The sequence below is a fragment of the Palaemon carinicauda genome, chromosome 8 (genome assembly GCF_036898095.1).
Source record: "Palaemon carinicauda isolate YSFRI2023 chromosome 8, ASM3689809v2, whole genome shotgun sequence".
Classification (NCBI taxonomy): domain Eukaryota; kingdom Metazoa; phylum Arthropoda; class Malacostraca; order Decapoda; family Palaemonidae; genus Palaemon; species Palaemon carinicauda.
The window spans coordinates 97,286,378-97,306,377 of NC_090732.1; the positions used below are offsets into that span (position 1 = coordinate 97,286,378).

Genomic DNA, 20,000 nt, shown 5'->3' on the forward strand with positions numbered 1-20,000 from the left:
CTGGTCTGATCCTCGAAGAAGATTTTAGAACCGTCTTGGAGTCCTTCGACTCCCTCCTGGGAGGGATGCAGGATTCCAACAAAGATGGTGGGGGGCTCTTCTCCGCCTCCACTCGAGGAGACTTCTCGGCGCGAGGTGGGGTTTCTCCCATTGGTGCGATAGGAGAACGCCTCACCTCACGAGAATCCCGAGGATGGAAAACCCTTGTCCACGGGGGATGGAAAGAAAGTCTGGGGAGGGGAGGGAGCCTTCCTCGATGGCTTCCGAGGAACCAGTTTCTCCCTTGGAGAAGTAACCACGTCATCCACTCCTCTCTTCCTCTTCAGGGGGGCCGAGATAGCCGCTGATTTGAGGCCTAGTTCAGAGAAAGCGGGCTTGAAAGCCTGCTCAACCGCTCTGATCAAGGGCCCTAACCAGGGCAGCCGACTGACAGCAGCGCTGTCAGACACACCCTCCGGAGGGAAGGGGATAGTAAGATCCCAAGGAGTGGAAACTACAACTGGGTCTGCCTGAAAGGAAGAAGCTGTAGAAGAAAAGATCCTGGACCTGTCCGGAGATTTTCCTCCCTCTGTTGGGCACGCTGTCCTCCGCTTACGGTGGGGAGAGAGAGAGAGAGAGAGAGAGAGAGAGAGAGAGAGAGAGAGAGAGAGAGAGAGAGAGAGAGAGAGAGAATCGCGATGAAGATGACCTGACGCATCGTACTGTCGGATCCTGTGTGGGAACGCGCTGTGGGTCGCCCTGGGCATCGCACTGGGTAGCGATAGGCCATTGCCTAGCTCGGGAGGTGCGATGGCGCCCAGGCGAGTGATGAAGCGCAGGCAAGCGATGGCGCGTCGGCGAGCGGTGGCGCGTAGGCGAGGGGGCGCGTAGGAGAGTTCGGGCAAACGATGGCATGCAGGAGAAGGAGCTCGTGGGCGCGCAGGCGTTAGGGTACGTGGGCGCGTAGGTGTCAGGGTGTGTGGGCGCGTAGGTGACGGGGCGCGTGGGCGCGCGTTCCGGAGACCTCGGATGGCGTGCAGCCACAGGATGTTGAAGGGCCTGTAAGGGCGAAGCCGTAGGGGGCGTGCGTGCAGGGGGAATATCCCTAGCGCGCGGGTGCGTAGGAAGGCGCTCATCAGGAACCGAAGTTCTGGCAGTGGGCGCGTGGGAGCGCTATGGAGACTGCGGGCGATGGCGCGTAGGCAAGGGATGGCGAGCAGGCGAGGTCTGATGGCGAGTCGGCGATCGTGGAGGAGAGCGCTGGCGAGCAGGAGAGAAAGAAGACTTCTCCTTGGAGCCCTGATCCGAAGATCGAGGGCGAGCAGGCGAGCGATGACGAGCAGGCAAGCGTTGGCGAGCAGGAGCGCTGGCGAGCAGGAGAGCGCTGGCGATCAGGAGAGCGCTGACGAGCAGGAGAGCGCTTGCAAGCAAGAGAGTACTGGCAAGCAGGAGAGCGCTGGCGCGCAGGAGATCACTGACGAGCAGGAGAGCGGTGACGAGCAGAAGACCGAGGGCTTCCATGGCGTGTATCAGGCCGAGGGCGCGCAGAGGTCCGTTGGCGAGCAGGAGATCGTGGGCGAGTAGTCTCTGGAACTGCGGGGCGAACAGGATATCGTGGGCGTGCAGGAGCTCGTGGCCGTGCAAGAGAGCGCTGACGAGATGAGACAGGAACCGGTGAGCGCTTGCGCGCAGTAGTGCCCGTTTGAAAACGGGATGGGTGGACGTCCACAGCGCGTCAGCAGCCAGGAAAGGTGAAGGCAGGTCAGCAGGACTGGCAAGCGTAGGAAATTGCGAACGATCTGCGGAGAGGTCCAGGTCCAAGGAAGTAGCAGGAACGGTCGCTGAAGGACGAGGTTCCTCTGCGGGGGACTACGAGGATGAAGATCGAAGAGGCGCCTCCTAACATCCTTGTGAGGAGAAGGAAGACCTCGGCGACGAAGAGGAAGGCGAGCCTTACGTCTTATACGTCCTCTGGGAGCAGCAGGCAAACCATCGGCAGTCCTCCGAAGAGGAGTCTCTGTCAGTGAACTCCCCCGGGGGGAGAATCACCCGCAGGAGAGACCGTTGGACTTAGTTCCTCCCTCAAAGGATGTTCGGAGGGGGGAGCTAAGCCTTCAGCTACAACAGGAGCAGGGGTTTGAACACTCTCATTGGAAGCGTCTGCCACAACAGCCTCGACAATAGACAGAGGGTCTACCGCCGGTGACTTTTTGACAGCTGCTCCCAACCTGATCATGTCAAACAGGGCTTCCTTGGAGGGCGAATCCTGAAGCCCCAAGGAAGCCCAAAGCTGCAAAAGATCATCATTATTTACATCAGGAGAAATAATTAAATCCTCCCTCGGGGGAGGAGGAGGAGCTGCCTCGCTATGGGAGGCAACTCCCTCTCCAAACCCCAAGATCAGTCAACAACAGTACGGTCTACGCTACCACTCGAAGGCCTCTCGCGAGAGGCCGACCGAGTGGGAGCTTTGGAGGAGATTTGGGCTATGGAAGAAGAGTCCTTAGGATTTTCCTTCTTCAAAGAAACCTTCTTCTTCCGGCGCCGAGAAAACCTCTCTCACTGGGAGGTAGGCCACTCCCTACATTCCATACATACGATATCACTTTCACACCGCTGACTCCTACAATAAGGGCATAAGGTGTGAGGATCCGTCTTGATGGAAGACATGAAGGTCCCACAAGGGCGGTCAGGTAACCCAGGGCACTTCCGCATTGTAGAGGCCAACTTCACAACATTCTAGAAAAGAAAGAAAAAGCAATGATTAATGGCTGTCGTGTAGGCGAGGGTGACAGCGGACACGTCCGTCTAGTACCCGAGCCGTAAGCAAAGTGAAGCTTACAACACAGGTGTGTGAGGGGGAAGGGTAGCTAAATACCCTCCCTAACCCATAATCCCTCGTTAAATTTTTATGGCTCGTCCTTTCAGCTACGCCGAAAGTAATTACCAACTTTAAATAGCGTGGTTTGTATTCCAGTTACGGAACAAACTAAAAGAATGAATTAGTCAAAGGGCAATCAAAAAAAGTTGGGCGGTGGAGAGACATCCACTCACCACCAAGCCAAAGGTAAAAGTGACGATAGAACACAGGTGTGTGTGTGTAAGCGATGTAGCCAGTACAGTAAGTAAATATCAAAACATTAGTGATATATTTTTCTCTCATTCCGGCAAATAAATAACAATTGAAAAACTATTTATGGAAAAATAACATCAATGAATTTTGCTTGTATAACCATAAAATAGCTTAAAAATATGTGTAAAAACAAAACAGGTAGGTTATTCATTGACGTATCCCCAAAGAATATTAATTGTATTACTGAACAATAAATTAGTTATGGTTAAAAATATGTATGAGTTCAAGAAAACGGTTTGGTGATGCATGATAGACAATGTACCTCTCTACGGTTGGGGTAACATTAATATAGTACAGTAAGTACGGTACTGTATATTTCGTACAGGTACAATATTGTATACACTGCATTATTTTCCATTTATTATTGCATTATGCTTTAATAACTACTTCATTTACAGGTATTAACTGTTAGGTTAGGTATACTGAATGGTTCACATGTATTTGGATATATTCCATTGTGGTTATAGATTTATTATAAAATTTAATGTAGTGTTTGAGTAGGGCTTGGAACGAATTAGGTGATTTACATGTAAAACTGCCCTCATTATACAAAAAAAAAACAAATCATGATATGAAAGCCACTCCAGAACGTATCAATTTCATATCTAGAGGTAATACTACTACTGTATCTCAGAACCCCATGGTCCAAAGCTCAGAAATGGGTTGCAGAATTATCAAAGATTACACTAGAAAATTAAACCCCTAGTCAAAACTTAAAAGTCAGTAAAGAAAGCAAAAGCAAAGGCAAATAAAAATTAATTTAGTTTATATATGAACAATCAAAGGAGTTAGCTATAAGCTAACATAACACCAAAAGACGAAAAATGTAAATGAACAACCTTCCTTTACAAACAAACAAAACACAATCCTGTGACCGGCATAACACTGGAAATAATTCGTAATGACTTTGAAATTCGTTCGTTCCTATTTGAACTTCTGACACCAGCATTCATTCCAATTCCAGAAGACATCCCCAATTAAAAGTGCAATAACCTAAAACCCAACTTGAATCACAGGGCGAATTATTGACGTCCGAACAGGAAAAAGTTGATAACTAAGAGGCATAGGTAACTATGGCATATCACTGACTAGCTAGTTGCCATCAACCACCAATGGTTCCCAGATGGGGAGGCATTTTGCAAGGAAGGAAAACATTAAATTTGAATTTGAGTTAGGCATCAACATTTAAACAGTTTCAAGAGAGAAGCAATGTGAACATTAAGGGTGTTTCATAAAAATAATTTACTTCATAAGGAGACACATAAACATAGAGGCAATAGCATATGTCGGAACTCAATTGTGTTACATGACATCTATGTTATGTCTTTCATATTCTTATAGATAATATTATGTCATTCACCTGGAAGCATAATACCAAACATGGTACTGGCTACTAAAAAAATAATATACAGGCTATTGGTAGAAAAGTTTTACCCGCAAAAATACTTATTAATCAAAATTCTAAACTGATTTACCTTAGTCTAACTTTGCTGATTGAATGAATGTCTAGTATCTCCAGATTGTTGACATTCCTTTTTCTTTTCATTCATTTCATAAATCTGCCTAGCTAATTCCTCTTGTTTATGATAATGCAGACTTTGCCACTGGGGGTAAATGACATATTTGTACCTGAAAAAAAGAAGTAACACAAATAATGGTAATCACATACTAATGCATATCATGGGTAATGGTAAGATAAAAAAAAGTCTTTGTGGAGGGTGACTCATGACCTCTTGAATTTTTGGAAATACAGATTATTGCATTTTTGGCTCGGAGAACATCTATATTGCATGTTTCAAAACCTTTTTGTTTAATGAAAATATTTGCACATGTAAACCCAGTCTCATATGCAACCATTTTCTGACCTGGGTACCTATTTATTTACTTTTTTAAAACATTCCAGGTTAAGCTATTATTTTAGTATACCACATACGTATATCAATTCCACCATTTTCTACTTTTTCCTGAGGAATAGATAAGGTATTCGTAAATGACAAATCTAGTAGTACTGTAATTTGTTTGGCCATATAGAAATGATGGAAAATGGTCATTTGCTGAAGGCGGCGATGAATCCAGGGGTTGATGGAAAAAGTGCAAGAAGGCAGCCGAGGTTTGAGTGGACAGATGGGGTGAAGAAAACCCTATGTGACAGGAAGATTGATGAGAGAAAGGCAAAAGTGTGTGCTACTGTAGATATAGGAATGAATGGAGTGATTGTGACTCGGTTCTGAAAGGCTCTGGTGTTACATCAGGTCACGTTGGTGATCGCTGAAGTAGAGGTAGTAGGGGATTCAGCATATGAAGCTTTATTTAGGGTGAAAAACAGGGGAGGGTGGGCTGTGGGACCCTAGCATTACCAACCAAACTTGGCTAAGTCCTCGTCAGGCAAGGAGGAACGATAAGAAAAAAAAATGGTCTTTTGTTTCTTTTTTTGTTAGCCAGTCGTCTGGGTATCTCATGAGCATGATGCCCAAGGCATGAGCCCAGACTGAGACAAGGACAAAAACTTTGGTGAAAACCTGGGGGACGTAGACAGGCCAAAGCACAGCACCTTCAACTGGAACAGCTTGTCTCAAAAGGGAAACCTTAGGTACTTCAAGGCAGGATGAATGGGGACCTGAAAGTGAGCATCTTTAAGGTTCATGGTCAGAAGGTAGTCGTTCTTCCTGATACCCTGGTGAACGGAGCATGGAGTCTCCATGTTGAACCCTATCTGCAAAATGGAGCGATTCAAGAGGAAGAGATCTATGATGGGTCTTCAACCTCCCATCAGATTCTCTACCTGGAATAGATTGATGAGGAAGACTAGATGGTCATCGAAGACTTCATCCACCACTTCTTTGTTTAGCAACTTGGAGACTTCCTCTGCTAGGAGTCAGTCTTTTGATGATCATTTCATATATTATGGTTAGATCTGATTCCTGGTCAAAGGAAGTGGACAGTCTATGAAGGGGATCTGATATAACAAATTTTGAGATAATTTGTATTTTTCCTAGCATACAAACCTGGATCTATTTATAGGGGTATTAATTTCGGCGTAACTGAAAGACGAGCCAAGACAATTTTAGTGAGGGATAACTACCCCATCCGCTAGTTAACGATTGGGGGGGGGGGGGTAGACCGACTATCCCGCTCGCTCACATCAGTTGGCTGAGTAACCACATTTATTTTCTGGCAGGACTTCTTGGGGATGGAGGAAGGCCAATTTGTATAAATAGCTCCAGGTTTGTATGCTAGGAAAAATACAAATTATCTACTAATTTGTTTTTGTTCAGGCCCAAATACAAACCCTTCGCTATTTATAGGGGTGTCTTACTCTTAGGAGGGAGGAAGTCCTACCAACTGGCCTTGGCTAAGACCCGGTGTTCTCTCTATTTCGATCTGAGATCGAAGTACAGTAGTAAGAACCCTACCCTCGCTAAAACCCAGTGCCGATACAGGGTAACGCACTGATAGCGGCCTGCAGAAGCTTAAGTGTGAGAGAGACTAGTGGCTTGTCTTTACGTAGGAACTCGATTACAAGCTTAGAGTTCCAAGACTTCCCCAACACCCGCCCTCAAGAGGTATTGGGGACGTAACAAAGTATTATATAAAATACTCAGGATGCACGAGGGATATGAGTCTTCCCTGCAGAATAGAGGTGAGGTCAGCTGTGCCGAGGTGTTGCTGTACTGTTTTCCCCAGGGGGGAGGTAGAAGATGAAAGGAAGAAAGGAGCCAGTCATTCTTTCTCATTCACCCCAGACTAAGCTGTGTAACCTCAGCCCTCATCCCTCTGCTACTAGTTCATCAAGGAGTTTGAGGCGTTAGACTACTTGTTGTGCGGCCACCACATGACCAATGGAAAAGGTTTCCATGTTCCTGTGGGTTACATCTTGCAGGTAGTGGGCAGTGAAGGTCCTTTGATGCTTCCACATGTCTGCTTGAAGTACTGTACCAGCACCACAGATTAGTTTTTCTTGAATGCCAGGTACGTTGCAATGCCCTGATGTCATGAGCTCTGGGTTGTTTGAAAGGAGGAGGGTCTGGATTGATAGCTCTCTCGATCATTTTCCTGATCCAAGAGGACATAGTATTCCTAGTGACCCTGCGCTTGCACACGGGGACGAGCTGCTGCTGTTCTTTTTAAGTAACACCTCACACTCCTCACTGGACATAATAACAGTTGGTCTGGATCTTCGGTTACCGAACAAAGACTCTCTATCCGGAATGGACCGAACCCAGAGTCCAACGCACCCGGATTTTGAGTCTTTGAAACGAACTCAGGGACATAGCTGAGGATTACTTCTAACCATCTCCTGGAGTGGGAGACATTAGCATACAGACCATGCAGTTCACCGACTCTTTTGGCCGAGGCCAAAGCGAGCAGGAACTGTCTTCCACGTGAGGTAGCGATCGGAAGCCTGGCGTGAAGGTTCATCAAGGGGGCCCTTCAGAGACCGAAGGAGCCAAACCACTTTCCAAGGAGGAGGTCTCAGCTCTGACTAGGGACAAGTAAGGTCTTAACTACATATGAGCAAAGAAAGTTCCAAAAGGAAATATCTACTCCTTTCAGTCTAAAGGCGAGACTCAAGGCTGAGCAGTAGCCTTTTGATGCCGAGACCGCGAGAAGCATTTCTTCCCGAAGGTATACAAGAAACTCCACTATAGTTGGAACGGTGGCATCAAGGGGATACATACTCCTTCCACGGCACCAGCCACAGAAAACTGACCAATTTGCCTGGTAGACTGCCTCTGTGGATCGTCTGAGGTGTCCAGCCATTCTTATTGCAACTTGTTGCGAAAAGCCTTTCTATGTGAGGAGGTGTCGGACAGTCTCCAGGCGTGACGCCGAAGTGAAGCTAAGATTATGTGGCATTAGAGCCATTTGCAAGTTGTTGCTTTCTTGTACCTGGTTGAAGACTTTTCTCGTCAGACAGAATGGGAGAAACGCGTAAGCGTCCAGGTTTATTTACCGTTGTTGAAAAGCATCTTGCCAAAGAGCTTGGGGATCTGGGACTGGGGAGCAGTATAACAGAAGCCTGAAGTACAGGGCCGTTGCGAACAGATCCACAGTCGGGGAACCTCACAAAGTCAGGACTTTATTGGCTACTAGAGGAATCAAAGACCACTCGGTGCCAACTATCTGAGTCGCTCTGCTCAGCTTGTCTACTAGCACATTCTGCTTACCTGGAATGAAGCGAGCTGATAGGGTCACCGAGTTGTCTTCTGCCCATCTGAGTATCTCTACTGCAAGATGGCACAGCTGCTGCGAAAAGGTACCACCTTGTTTGTTCAGATAAGCTACTGCTGTGGTATTGTCGCTCATCAATACCACAGAATTGCTTGCCAGGACCTGGTGGAACTGCTTGAGGGCCAAGAAGGCTGCCCTTATCTCCCAGAGATTTATGTGCTGGTACCTTTCTGATTTTGACCATAGGCCGGAGATGTAGTGGTGCAGCACATGGGCCTCCCACCCTTCTTTTGATGCATCTGAAAAGAGCATCAACTCCGGGGGAGGAACGAGAAGATTGACCCTTTTGCAGAGATTCGGATCTGCCAGCCACCATCTGACATCCAATCATTCCTCTAGTCCTATGCTGGCTAGGTGGTCCTTGGAATCGCTGGACTGATTCCATTGGGATTTCAGATGCCACTGGAGAGATATCATCCCAAGGTGACTGTTGGGAACCAGCCAGGTCAGAAAAGACAGGTGACCAAGAAGGTGAAGCCAACCCTGCGCTGGGAGCTCTTCCCGCCTGAGGAAGGGCTGTGAAATCTTCCTGTCTCTGAATTCTTTTGTCTGATGGGAAAGCTTTGTGCCTTAGGGTGTCTATACGCATGCCTAGGTACACATACTAGTCCTTGAGAGGGAAGCAGACAAGACTTCTCCACGATCCCCAGATCCTGGAAAAACTTTAGAAGCTCATCTCAGTGGCAGAGAAGGACCGCCTCCGAGTCTGCTAGAATCCGCTAGTCGACTCTGTGAGCCCAAGATGACACTAAAGAGCGAACATTCTCGTGAAGGCCTGGGGTGCTGTGGAAAGACTGAAGCACAGCACCCTGAACTGGTAATGCCTCCAGTTTAGCATGAATCTTAGATACTTCCTGGAAGACGGATGGAATGGGATCTGGAAGTATGCGTCCTTCAGATCTAGAGTGCACATGAAGTCCTGCGGTCTTATCGCTTGTCTGACTGTGTTAGCCGTCTCCATTCTGAACGGAGTCTGTTCGACAACCTGTTTAGAGCTGAGAGATCGATGACTGGTCTCCAACCTCCAGATGCATTTATCACAAGAAAGGGTTCACTGTAGAAGCCTGGGGACCTGTCGAGGAACTGTTGGAGAGCGCCCATCTCCAACATGGTCTGGACTTCTGCCCTGAGGGCACACTCCTGTGCAGATCCCTTCGCATACGATTTGATGGAACCGGCACTCTAGTCAGTGGAGGGAGAGAGAGAATGAACGGGAGGCGATACCCTGAACGAATCACCTTGATTGTCCAGGGTTCGGCCCCATGATGAAGCCACCTCTGCCAGCAGCTTTGCAGGCATCCCCCCCCCCCCCCACCCCAGGTGGAGAAATGGTAGTACAGTACTGCCTGTCCTAGTGGGATCGGTCTCGGCTAAACCCCTTTCCCTTTCATCCACGAAAGAACTTCTTACCACGAAAGGCTTGCTTAGACCCCTTCTGACCCTGTTGTTTAGGGTCTCTAGCCCTCTTTACCTGCGGTTTCATAGCTGATTTCTGTTATGGCTGAGAAGTGTAAGGCTTGGCAGTTAAGACCTTTTGGATGAGGGAGTCCTGGCTGGACTTCCTCCACTTCTCTGCCACCAGCTCAACATCCTCGGGGTTGAAAAGGGAATTACCTTCAAAAGGTGCATTCCTAAGTCTCGCCACCTTGGCCTGAGGGAGTTGCCTCTGGAATCTTCCTAAGACGACATCCCTCCTCTTCAGGATGTTGGCCCAAAGGTTCACCACCTAATGGGAAAGAAACTCGATGGCCTGAGTACCAGACAATAGGAAAGTCACCATAGACTTCCTGGAGGATTCCCGAGACAGATCTTTAGTTCGAATTAGTTGTCCTAAAGACCTCAACCAGAAGTCGAGCCACGAAGTCGCCTTCTGGTTGAGGATCTCGGAGGCTGAGAACGATACTGTAAGTCCCGTGAGCCTCTCTTAGGGTGTAGCCTTCGAGAGTGCCTCTATGGAATGGTCGAGAGGCAAGGTAGGGAGAAACTCTACGAGAATTTCATAGTACCTCCTCTGATACACATACGGAGGAGGGGAGAGCTAGAAGGATGAGTTGGAACGGAGAGAGGAGGTGGACCCAGCTGCCTGGAACACTGCCTTATATTTGGCACTCCTCAACCCTTTTGACCAGGACAGAGCTGCGCTGGCCTTCAGGGGATTTCGAGTGCCGTAAAACTGGTCCAGGACCATTTCCTTTCTGGACGGAAATCAAAGACATGTTAGCGAAGTGGCAGGAGTTTTCTGATTTTATGGAAAAAGAGGCACCCACACAAGTTGGCGTGTGGTTGTGCATTAGCCTTTTGTGACAACAAATGCGTACGTCATTTTCGTAACATTTTGAAGGGGAGACAAATGCAAACATCCCTAGATAGGTTCCTTTTAAAAAGGCCGGCAAAAACTGAAGGTGAAAGCGAGTCAAAAACCGAGGCAAAAAGAGCCAAGCCGGAAGAATGAATGAATGAATGATTTAAAGTTTTCTGGCATCCTGACATCTAAGGTCATTGACGCCGGTAACATTTAATTTATGTATACAAAAGTAAAAAATTAAATAAAATAAGAAATTAAAGAGTATTCAATTAAAATCATAAATATTGAATGTCATAAAAGTTAAATATTTTTCAGAAGACCTGCTTCTAAAAGAAATCTAAAAATGCCACTTGCATGGTAGGACACATCATTTCCAAGAATCTTGGCAAGGATGAACCTGCCACCCTCACCTCGAGCCTCAAACAAATATCTATTCCGCAAGATGTAATTGGGGCATTCGGTCAACAAATGCCTTACTGTTAGAGGTACTAAACAGTTGTCACAATACGGTTGGTGTTGGCCCTTCAGCAGAAACTCATGTGTCAACCGAGTGTGACCAATACGGAGACGACAAAGAGACGTCTCCCATTTTCGGGGCATCATATTATACCTCCAAGGAGATATGTCATTTGTTACCTCCCTCATTTTATTGCCATCTTGACTATCCCATTGCTGTTGCCATTTATTGCAAACCAATTTCTTGATGTCAGGTAAGAAATCATTACAGGGAATGGGATACCTTCTTGGCAGCAACTCGGATGCAGCCTCCTTAGCCAGTGAATCTGCCTTCTCATTCCCGGACACACCTACATGTGCTGGAACCCAACAAAATTGAACAGTTATACCTCTCCGTCCAATAATGAAAAGCCATTCTAAAATCTTTAAAACTAGAGGGTTATTAGAATTAAAAACTTCCATAGCTTGAAGGACACTCCTTGCATCACTAAAAATTGTAAAATTACCCTCCTTCTCCAACGCTATTTTCTCAATAGCGGTTAATATGCCATACAGTTCGGCAGTAAATATGGAAGCGGTCAGAGGAAGTGCACCTCCACAATTAAAACCATTACTATGTACTCCAAATCCAACGCCAGCATCAGATTTGGAGCCATCAGTATAGATAAAAGTTGATCCTCTATGTTCTTTAACATGTTCATTAAAAAGAGACCTGGCTTCTATGTCTGACATATTCTTCTTATCTCCAGTAAAATATTTACAAAAAGATATCTCTGGTAACTTCCATGGAGGCGTTGATGATACCTTGAATGGAAGTACCTTATTTCTAATTATATCCAGACTATTTAATAATCGTTTCACCCGAAAGCCATAAGGTTGAGGAGATTTTGGGTGCAACTCAAAGTATGATGCGTGTCTTACAAGGCTTGCAGTCTGAAAGGCTAGAGAGTTAGGGAGTCTTTGCAATCTAAACCAATACCGAAGAATGGAAGACATTCGGTAAAGGTCTAGAGGTAACTCTCCAGCATCAACAAGGAGACTTGGGATAGGCGAGGTTTTAAAAGCTCCAGTAGACAATCTAATACCTGCATGATGTATCGAATCTAATATTTTTAACCGGCTTGGGGTGGCTGAAGAATATACCTCACGACCATAACTAATTTTGGAAAAAATCAAGGCCTTGTATAATTTTAAAATAGTATTGCGGTCTGCCCCCCATGATGTATGGGACAATACTTTTAAGATATTCAGAGCTTCAACACATTTAGCTTTTAGCGCTTTTAGGTGAGAAACCCATGTAAGTTTACAGTCAAATATCAAACCTAAAAATTTGGTTTCCGATACACATGGTATCCGTTGACCTTTAATGTATATATCCGGGTCTGGATGTACTCCCCGGATACGACAAAAATGGACAATGGTAGTTTTACTTGTCGAGAACTTAAATCCATTCATGTCAGCCCACTGGATAATTTTATCAATAGAGAGTTGGATTCTTCTCTCAACCATTGCCATTCTAGTGCCAGCAAATGATACTGAGAGATCATCCACAAATAATGTTGAGAGAACATCCTGGGGAATGGCTGAGGATATCCCATTAATTGCTAGTGCAAAAAGGGTTACACTCAGCACACTACCCTGAGGAACTCCTTCTTCCTGGCACTTACTCTCTGATAGAGTTTCCCCCACTCTCACTTGAAAAACTCTACGTGAAAGAAATGCCTGAATAAATAGTGGCAGCTCTCCTCTCAATCCCAATTCATGAATGGTTTTAAGAATACCATACCTCCATGTGGTATCATATGCCTTTTCAAGGTCAAAAACTACTGTAACATGGTGCTGTTTGGAAGCAAAGGCTTCACAGATAGAAGACTCAAGTCGTATCAACACATCAGTCGTTGAGTGTATTTTTCGGAATCCACATTGAATCGGTGATAAAATACCTTTCTTTTCAAGGTACCATATCAGCCTTGCATTGACCATCTTCTCCATGATTTTACATAAACAAGATGTCAATGCAATAGGACGATAGTTTGCTGCTAAAAACTTGTCTTTTCGGGTTTTAAAAAAGCTAAAATAATGGCTAGTTCCCAAACACTTGGGTAACTATGATCATGCCATATTCTATTAATAATGCTTAAAATAAATAGCTTTGTATTAAAATGTACATGTTTAATCATTGCATATGGAATTCCATCGGGTCTAGGGGCTGTATCGTTGCAATGAGCAAGTGCGGAATCAAATTCTCTTTCAGTGAAAAGAGAATTATAAGACTCTTCCCTTCTTGTTGCAAAATTTAAAATTTTCTTTTCTTCAGTGCTCCTATACTGGTGACCAGGGGCTCCTTCACACTTGCTGGATACATTTGAAAAATGATTAGCCAGGGCATTGCTAACTTCATTTGCTTCAGTTACATACTGGCTATTCACCTTCAACACTGGTGGTGGGTTGGGGGTGAATTTGCCAGCTATCTTTTTTACTTTCCTCCACACAGAAGATGGTGGTGTTCTACTGTTAATGGAGGAAACAAAAGACATCCATGACTGGCGTCTTACTTCTTTCATGGCACGACGGAACTGTGCTCTACATTTCTTGTACATAGTTAAATTCTCATCAGTTCTGCATCTACGCAATCGTGTTAGAGATCTTCTTGTGGCTCTGTGGAGTGCAGTTAGTTCTGAAGACCACCACGGGACTGGTCGTCGTTTGAATAACCCTGTTGTTTTGGGAATTGAATTGACTCCTGCTGTATGTAGAGTTCCATTCAGTAGGTCTATGGCATCATCTACACTTTCAAACTGTTCTGCTCTCCCTTTGATTTCACTTAGATCGGAAAATTTAACCCAGTCTGCCTTGTCTAGATTCCAACGTGGCGATCTTTGCAAAGGCGGACCCTTGTTGGTGTTTATAATGATTGGTGCATGATCACTAGTATGCCAATCATCTAATGTCCTCCAATCAAAATCAAGAAGGCAGTTAGAGCTTGCAATTGAAAGGTCAATGCATGACAAAGTACCTGTCTGAACATGGAAGTGTGTGGGCTCTCCTGTTTTAAGGAGTCCCACATCCTCATTCTCCACAATTGATGAGATAATATTGCCCCTTGTGTTTGCTAAAATATCACCCTATAAAGGATGTCTACCATTCATATCTCCCAGTAAGAGAAAAGGTTGAGGAAGTTGTTGAATGATCTCTACTAAATCATCATATAAAATATTATCATTTGGAGGTAAGTACAGAGAGCATATTGTATATTTTCTCCCTATATCAATTTGTACAACAACTGCCTGCAGGGTTGTACATATAGACATGGGTATTTGGGGAACATCTCGACGAATGTACATGAGACTTCCGCCATGGCTCCCTGCTTGTTGATTATATGGTGTTCTATAGCTAACATACTCTCGAGGACTAGAAGTGTTAGAATCAAGCATACTTTCCTGTAGACATACAATTATGGGGGAATGTTCATAAATTAGGAGCTTAAGTTCATATTTCGCCCTCAAACCCTGACAGTTCCATTGCAAAATGGAGGAAAAAACTATGGATTATTTCTGGAAGACATCTTGGATGAGGTCTTCCCATTAGCAGTTTTTAGTCTAACATTATTACCTGTAGGTTTCTTCAGAGGTGGTCTTGTTATGTTGGGTTTTACGTTGGTGTTTTTCTTTGTATCTTTTTTATCTATTTGTTGAGGGGGATGGTGGACCTCAACTAGAATTTCTGATTTATTTAAATTATCTTCTGGTTGATCGGCAACATCAACAGACAAAACATCATATTTATTTGATGTCATAATTCTAGTATTTCTTATGGAAGGGGGTGAGAGAGATGGAGGTCTCTCTCTTTTACGATTAGTAGGTTGTGAGTTACCAGGTTTTTGTACCTTCCCCACTACAGGTACACCTGATAACTTGGTGTCAGGTGGAATCTCTATTAAATCAGGCAAGGATATGGCCTGGGAGAAGTTAGTACTATCCTTTGTAATGGGGGACAAAGGTTTGATAGTGGTGGGCAATGTCTTTTGGTTGATACTCAATGATAAATCTTTAGGAGATATTCTTGTCTTATGCAGCACTTTATCAATAGATGGTGAATTCCTTTTTCGAGAACTACCTACAGTAGTAGGTGGGCGAAATGATTCCCGAGGAACTTTTTCTCCTGTTTTTAATGTCTTTGCATAAGTGTTAGATTTATTTAATAATCTCTTGGCATGCCCCACGCTTACATGTTCAATAATTGATTTATTGAGGGCAGCCTCTTCTAACTTATAAAACTGGCAGCTCCTATCATTAGATTTATGATTAGAGTTGCAGTTTAAGCACCTTGCCTCAACTGTACATTCCCCATGGTAAATATTGGAGCAAGTATTACAAATTCTTTCACTATTGCAAACTTTGGAAGGATGTCCAAATTTAAAGCAATTATAACATTGCAGTGGCTTTTGCTTGAAAGGTTGAACTCTGATCCTTTCATTTTCTATGTCTATGTGGGAAGGTACATCGGCATCCTGGAAAGTAAGAACAATCATTGATGTTCCAGGTACTTTATGTACTTTCCACACTGATAGAGGACACATAGTCAATATCTCTTCTTCAGTAAATTCATACAGATCCCTATTAAAAACCACTCCCCTTCCATAGCTAAAGTTTAGATGGGGTTTGATGTCCAATTTTATATCATCATTTACTGTCTTCAAATTGGACAGTATAACAGACTGTGTATATGACTTGGCCTTTATCAGGTAACTTTTCTTACCGAATCGAGATATATCTCCAGGTGCGATCGTACCTACCTTCCTCTGAAGAAATTTGCAGACCTTAAAATAATTTTCCGTACCTCCTACAGATTGAGCAAGAAGCCACATTGGTGGTTTTGGCTTTCTTTGGGATGGCATATCTGCCTCTATATCTTTATCAGCCCAGTCTGCTGGTCTGTAGACATCCAGATCTTTAGGTGCCCCTTCACACAGAGCACCCTTAACACTCATATTACCTACTTTAATATCAACAATATTACGGCTTGCATTAAATGCTTCCTCATGACAATTAAATGATAACCAAGATTCCCAATTATCATCTTGAAGTTTCATTCTAATTTCTTTTATTAATCCATAACACTCAAATAATTTATGTAGCATATCATAATTAGTTTCTAATGGGATTTGGGTAATGTGCAGGACATTCAATTTTCCTGTGTTGCCCAAATTACCCTTTTTCCGAGTGTTTAAAGAATAGTCCTTTTTAGTTCCTACGTCGTCAACGGAGTTTTCTTTAAATGAATTGCCAGAGGTCGTCAACAGTGCCGGGGGCGAGTCAGCATATCCAGGGGAGGTGGGGTCATTTTCACAAGAATCCATCATAAAAAAGAAAAGAGAAGAGTGATTTTTTGAAGTTTGATTTACCTGCTTGAGAACATTAAGGCATCACATGTTGGGAAGGAAATTTACACTCTCCACTACCGGCACAGTGAGAGTATACTTCCCAGATGGTCCACTCCATACCCTACCCGAAGGATAGCATCAAAACAGATATAGAGGCACAGGTGTAAGCTGAACCCGCCTGTTAGGACTGAGACCAAGAAACTATGGAATCATCCTCCCCATATCTGTAATGACGGGCTTCCGGCCAAAAGCCGAGAGTCCTACCCCAAGCGTTGGATCCCCCTGGATTCCGAAGACCCAACACTTGAGAATAGTTCCGCCAACAAGGTCCAAACCATCTTCGGGATGGCTGAGATCATCCAATACTCTCACATATAGCTTTGAGCGCAAACACCTCCCAACCGTGACACCTTTCCCATTCATCAAAGCAGGCAGCAATACCGGATGTATAAACATCCGCCCAAGTGGCAATAACAGATGTAGAAACATCCATGCCATAAAAAAAAAGAGAAAAAAAAATAATAAACACACATATATATGTAAATATATACACATACATATGGGAAATTTTACTCATAGGGTTGGGACAGCAACATGAAGGAAAGTTTATAATATTAGGAGAAGGTTGAAGCTATATAAAGAGGAAGAAAAAGATGAAAGAGAGAAATTTAGATTCGAACTGGAGGAGCAATTTCCCCAAGTTCGAGAGCCCTCTTGCCCGTCACCAAGATTCAGCACAGGAATGAAATGCCGTGCTGAAGCTCAATGACTTCATCAAGGCATTCTCTCATTAAGAAGGCAAGCCGGAAGAAAAAAGGTGAAAAAAATGAAAACAAAATTAGAAATAAGTTTAGTGTAACGTAAGATTAACATTTTTTTTAAGTGTGTGTACAGTAAGCTAATTTCATTTAAATTAAATTTCAAGTCTCTCTCCCTCCTCGTCCACAGAAACCGCCGTTAGCTGCTACCGTCTGTTACGAAGGTAAGAACACCATAATAATATCACATTTTATTGAAGATCATAACCAGTACATAGGTATTTGTTATTTTTTGAGAGTAGAATGTGAATTAGAATAATTAAAAATATGTTTTTCTACTGTAATATACTATTTTTATGTGGTTTTTTTCAGAGGGTGGGAACGGATTAATTTTTTTAGTCATTTTATATGGGAAAAATTGATCCGAGATACAGTACAAGCAAATTGACATACGAGCTCGGGTCCCAGAACGCATTAAGCTCGTATCTCAAGGTATTACTGTACATATACATATATCCATATATATACATACATTTATATACATACATACATACATATATATATATATATATATATATATATATATATATATATATATATATATATATATACACACACACTGATTGTTCCAGCATCCGAAGTAAAATTTGATAAAATTTTCGTCTTAACACCCGAAGTCATGCTTCAACATCCGATGTAGATCTTGTTTACGCCGGTAGACGGAAGCAGGTTGGAGGGACGCCATTGAGCGTCGAGTCGGTCAGTTCTCTATTCTCATGCGCATCGTATGGTTATCCTCTGTTCGGTCTGTTATTAACAGTGCTTATTATCTTCCTTTTTTCACATTTCCTTTTCTATTTTACCTATAATCATGGGTCCTAAGAAGCTTAGTTTGGGTACAGGTATTAGTAGTGGTAAAAAAAGGAAGAAGGCATTGCTTCCATTAGAATTGAAGCAAGAAATTATAGAAAAACATGAGCGCGGTGTGCGTGAGTGATCTGGCTAAACAATATGGCCGGAAAATGTGTACGATCTCGACGATCATCCAGCAGAGGGAAGATATTAAAGCAGTCAAGCAATCAAAGGGGATCAAATTAAAGCAAAGAAAACTAAGATTGAACTTAAGTGAAAGTGATGAAAATCAAAAATCAAAAAGAAAAAAAAATGTAAAATAAATATATATAGGCCTATATAAAAAAAATAAGCTAAGATAGGTTAAAGTTCACATAGTGTAAGTTAGAGTAAGTTATAGTACATTATCGCAGTCACAATCTCTACCTCCTCATCAACTGTCCGTCTCCTCCTGAGTAGCAAATACTACACCTGTGATGGCCTGTCTCTAAAGTAAAATGCTAATAAAAACCACTTTTTTATTTATTATTTCTTAATAATTATTCTTTTTTACATCTCTCTTATATAATGTGATTGTATTATTGTTATGTGTAATCATGTGCATTAATTTATTAAGGAGTTATCGTAGGTTTTTGGGCTGTAGAACAAATTATATATATTACAGTGTATTCTTATTGGAATACATATATATATATATATATATATATATATATATATATATATATATATATATATATGTGTGTGTGTGTGTGTGTATATATATATATCAATATATATATACATATACATACATATATATATATATATATATATATATATATATATATATATATATATATATATATATATATATATATATATATATATATAATATATATATATATATATATATACATATATATATATATATATATATATGTGTGTGTGTGTGTGTGTATATACATATACAGTATATACTGTATATGCATACAGTGATACCTCGGTAGTCGAACGACTCTATACTCGAACAATTCGGAGTTCGACCAAAATTTTCGAGAAATTTTTGCTGCGGTGCTCGACCAAAAATTCGGTACTCGACCAGCCGAACACGTGACGACCGCATGGGCTTTGTGATGATCGCGCCATCTCGGCCACTCTCGCTTGTTCGGGAAGCATCAGTTCTCTCGAGAGCGTCACTCAGACAACGCGCGATCAGCATTCGTTGTGATTTAGTGATTTTCAGTGCTTTTAATTGCTTTTTTAGCTTTCATAATGAGTCCCAAGAAAGTAATGAGTGTTAAGGGGAAGGAGAAGAGGAAAACAGTGCGAACAACGATCGAGTTGAAGAAGGAAATTATAGCGAAATATGAGAATGGTGTACGAGTGTCCGATTTAGCGGTAGAATACGGAATGGCGAAGTCGACCATTTCTACGTTTTTAAAGCATAAAGAAATGATTAAGAAGGCGAATGTTGCAACGGGAGTTACGGCGGTAACTAAGCAAAGGCCACAAGTGATTGAGGAGATGGAAAAGTTGCTTTTAATATTTATTAAAGAAAAACAGTTGGCCGGGGAAAGTGTTAGTGAAGCGTTCATTTGTGAAAAAGCGTTGCATATCTATGAAGAATTAGTGAAGAAAAGTCCGAGTACCAGTGAAAGTGATTCATTTACATTTAAAGCGAGCAGGGGTTGGTTTGAAAAGTTTCGTAATAGAACAGGTATTCGTAATAGAACAGGTATTCATCATTTTCGAAGAATACTGCAGAGGAGGAAGAAACAATTAACAATAGACCAGTTTTTCACAAAAGAAAAGAAAGCTGCTACATCAAAGCCTGTTTCTCCTCCAAAGAAGAGACAAAGAAGAGAAGAAACCCCTGAAATAGATCTGCCCACCCTTTCATTGGAGAGAGAAACAACTCCTGAA

At 43.0% G+C, this 20,000-nt stretch overlaps 1 long non-coding RNA gene across 1 annotated transcript in view; it reads right to left on the reverse strand.

Moving 5' to 3' along the window:
• Positions 1 to 20,000, reverse strand: part of LOC137644932 (uncharacterized) — an 87,394-nt gene that overhangs the window by 8,271 nt on the left and 59,123 nt on the right. The window contains exon 3 of the long non-coding RNA XR_011045236.1: positions 4,588 to 4,741. This is a non-coding gene — a long non-coding RNA (uncharacterized lncRNA). The remainder of the gene's footprint in view (positions 1 to 4,587; positions 4,742 to 20,000) is intronic.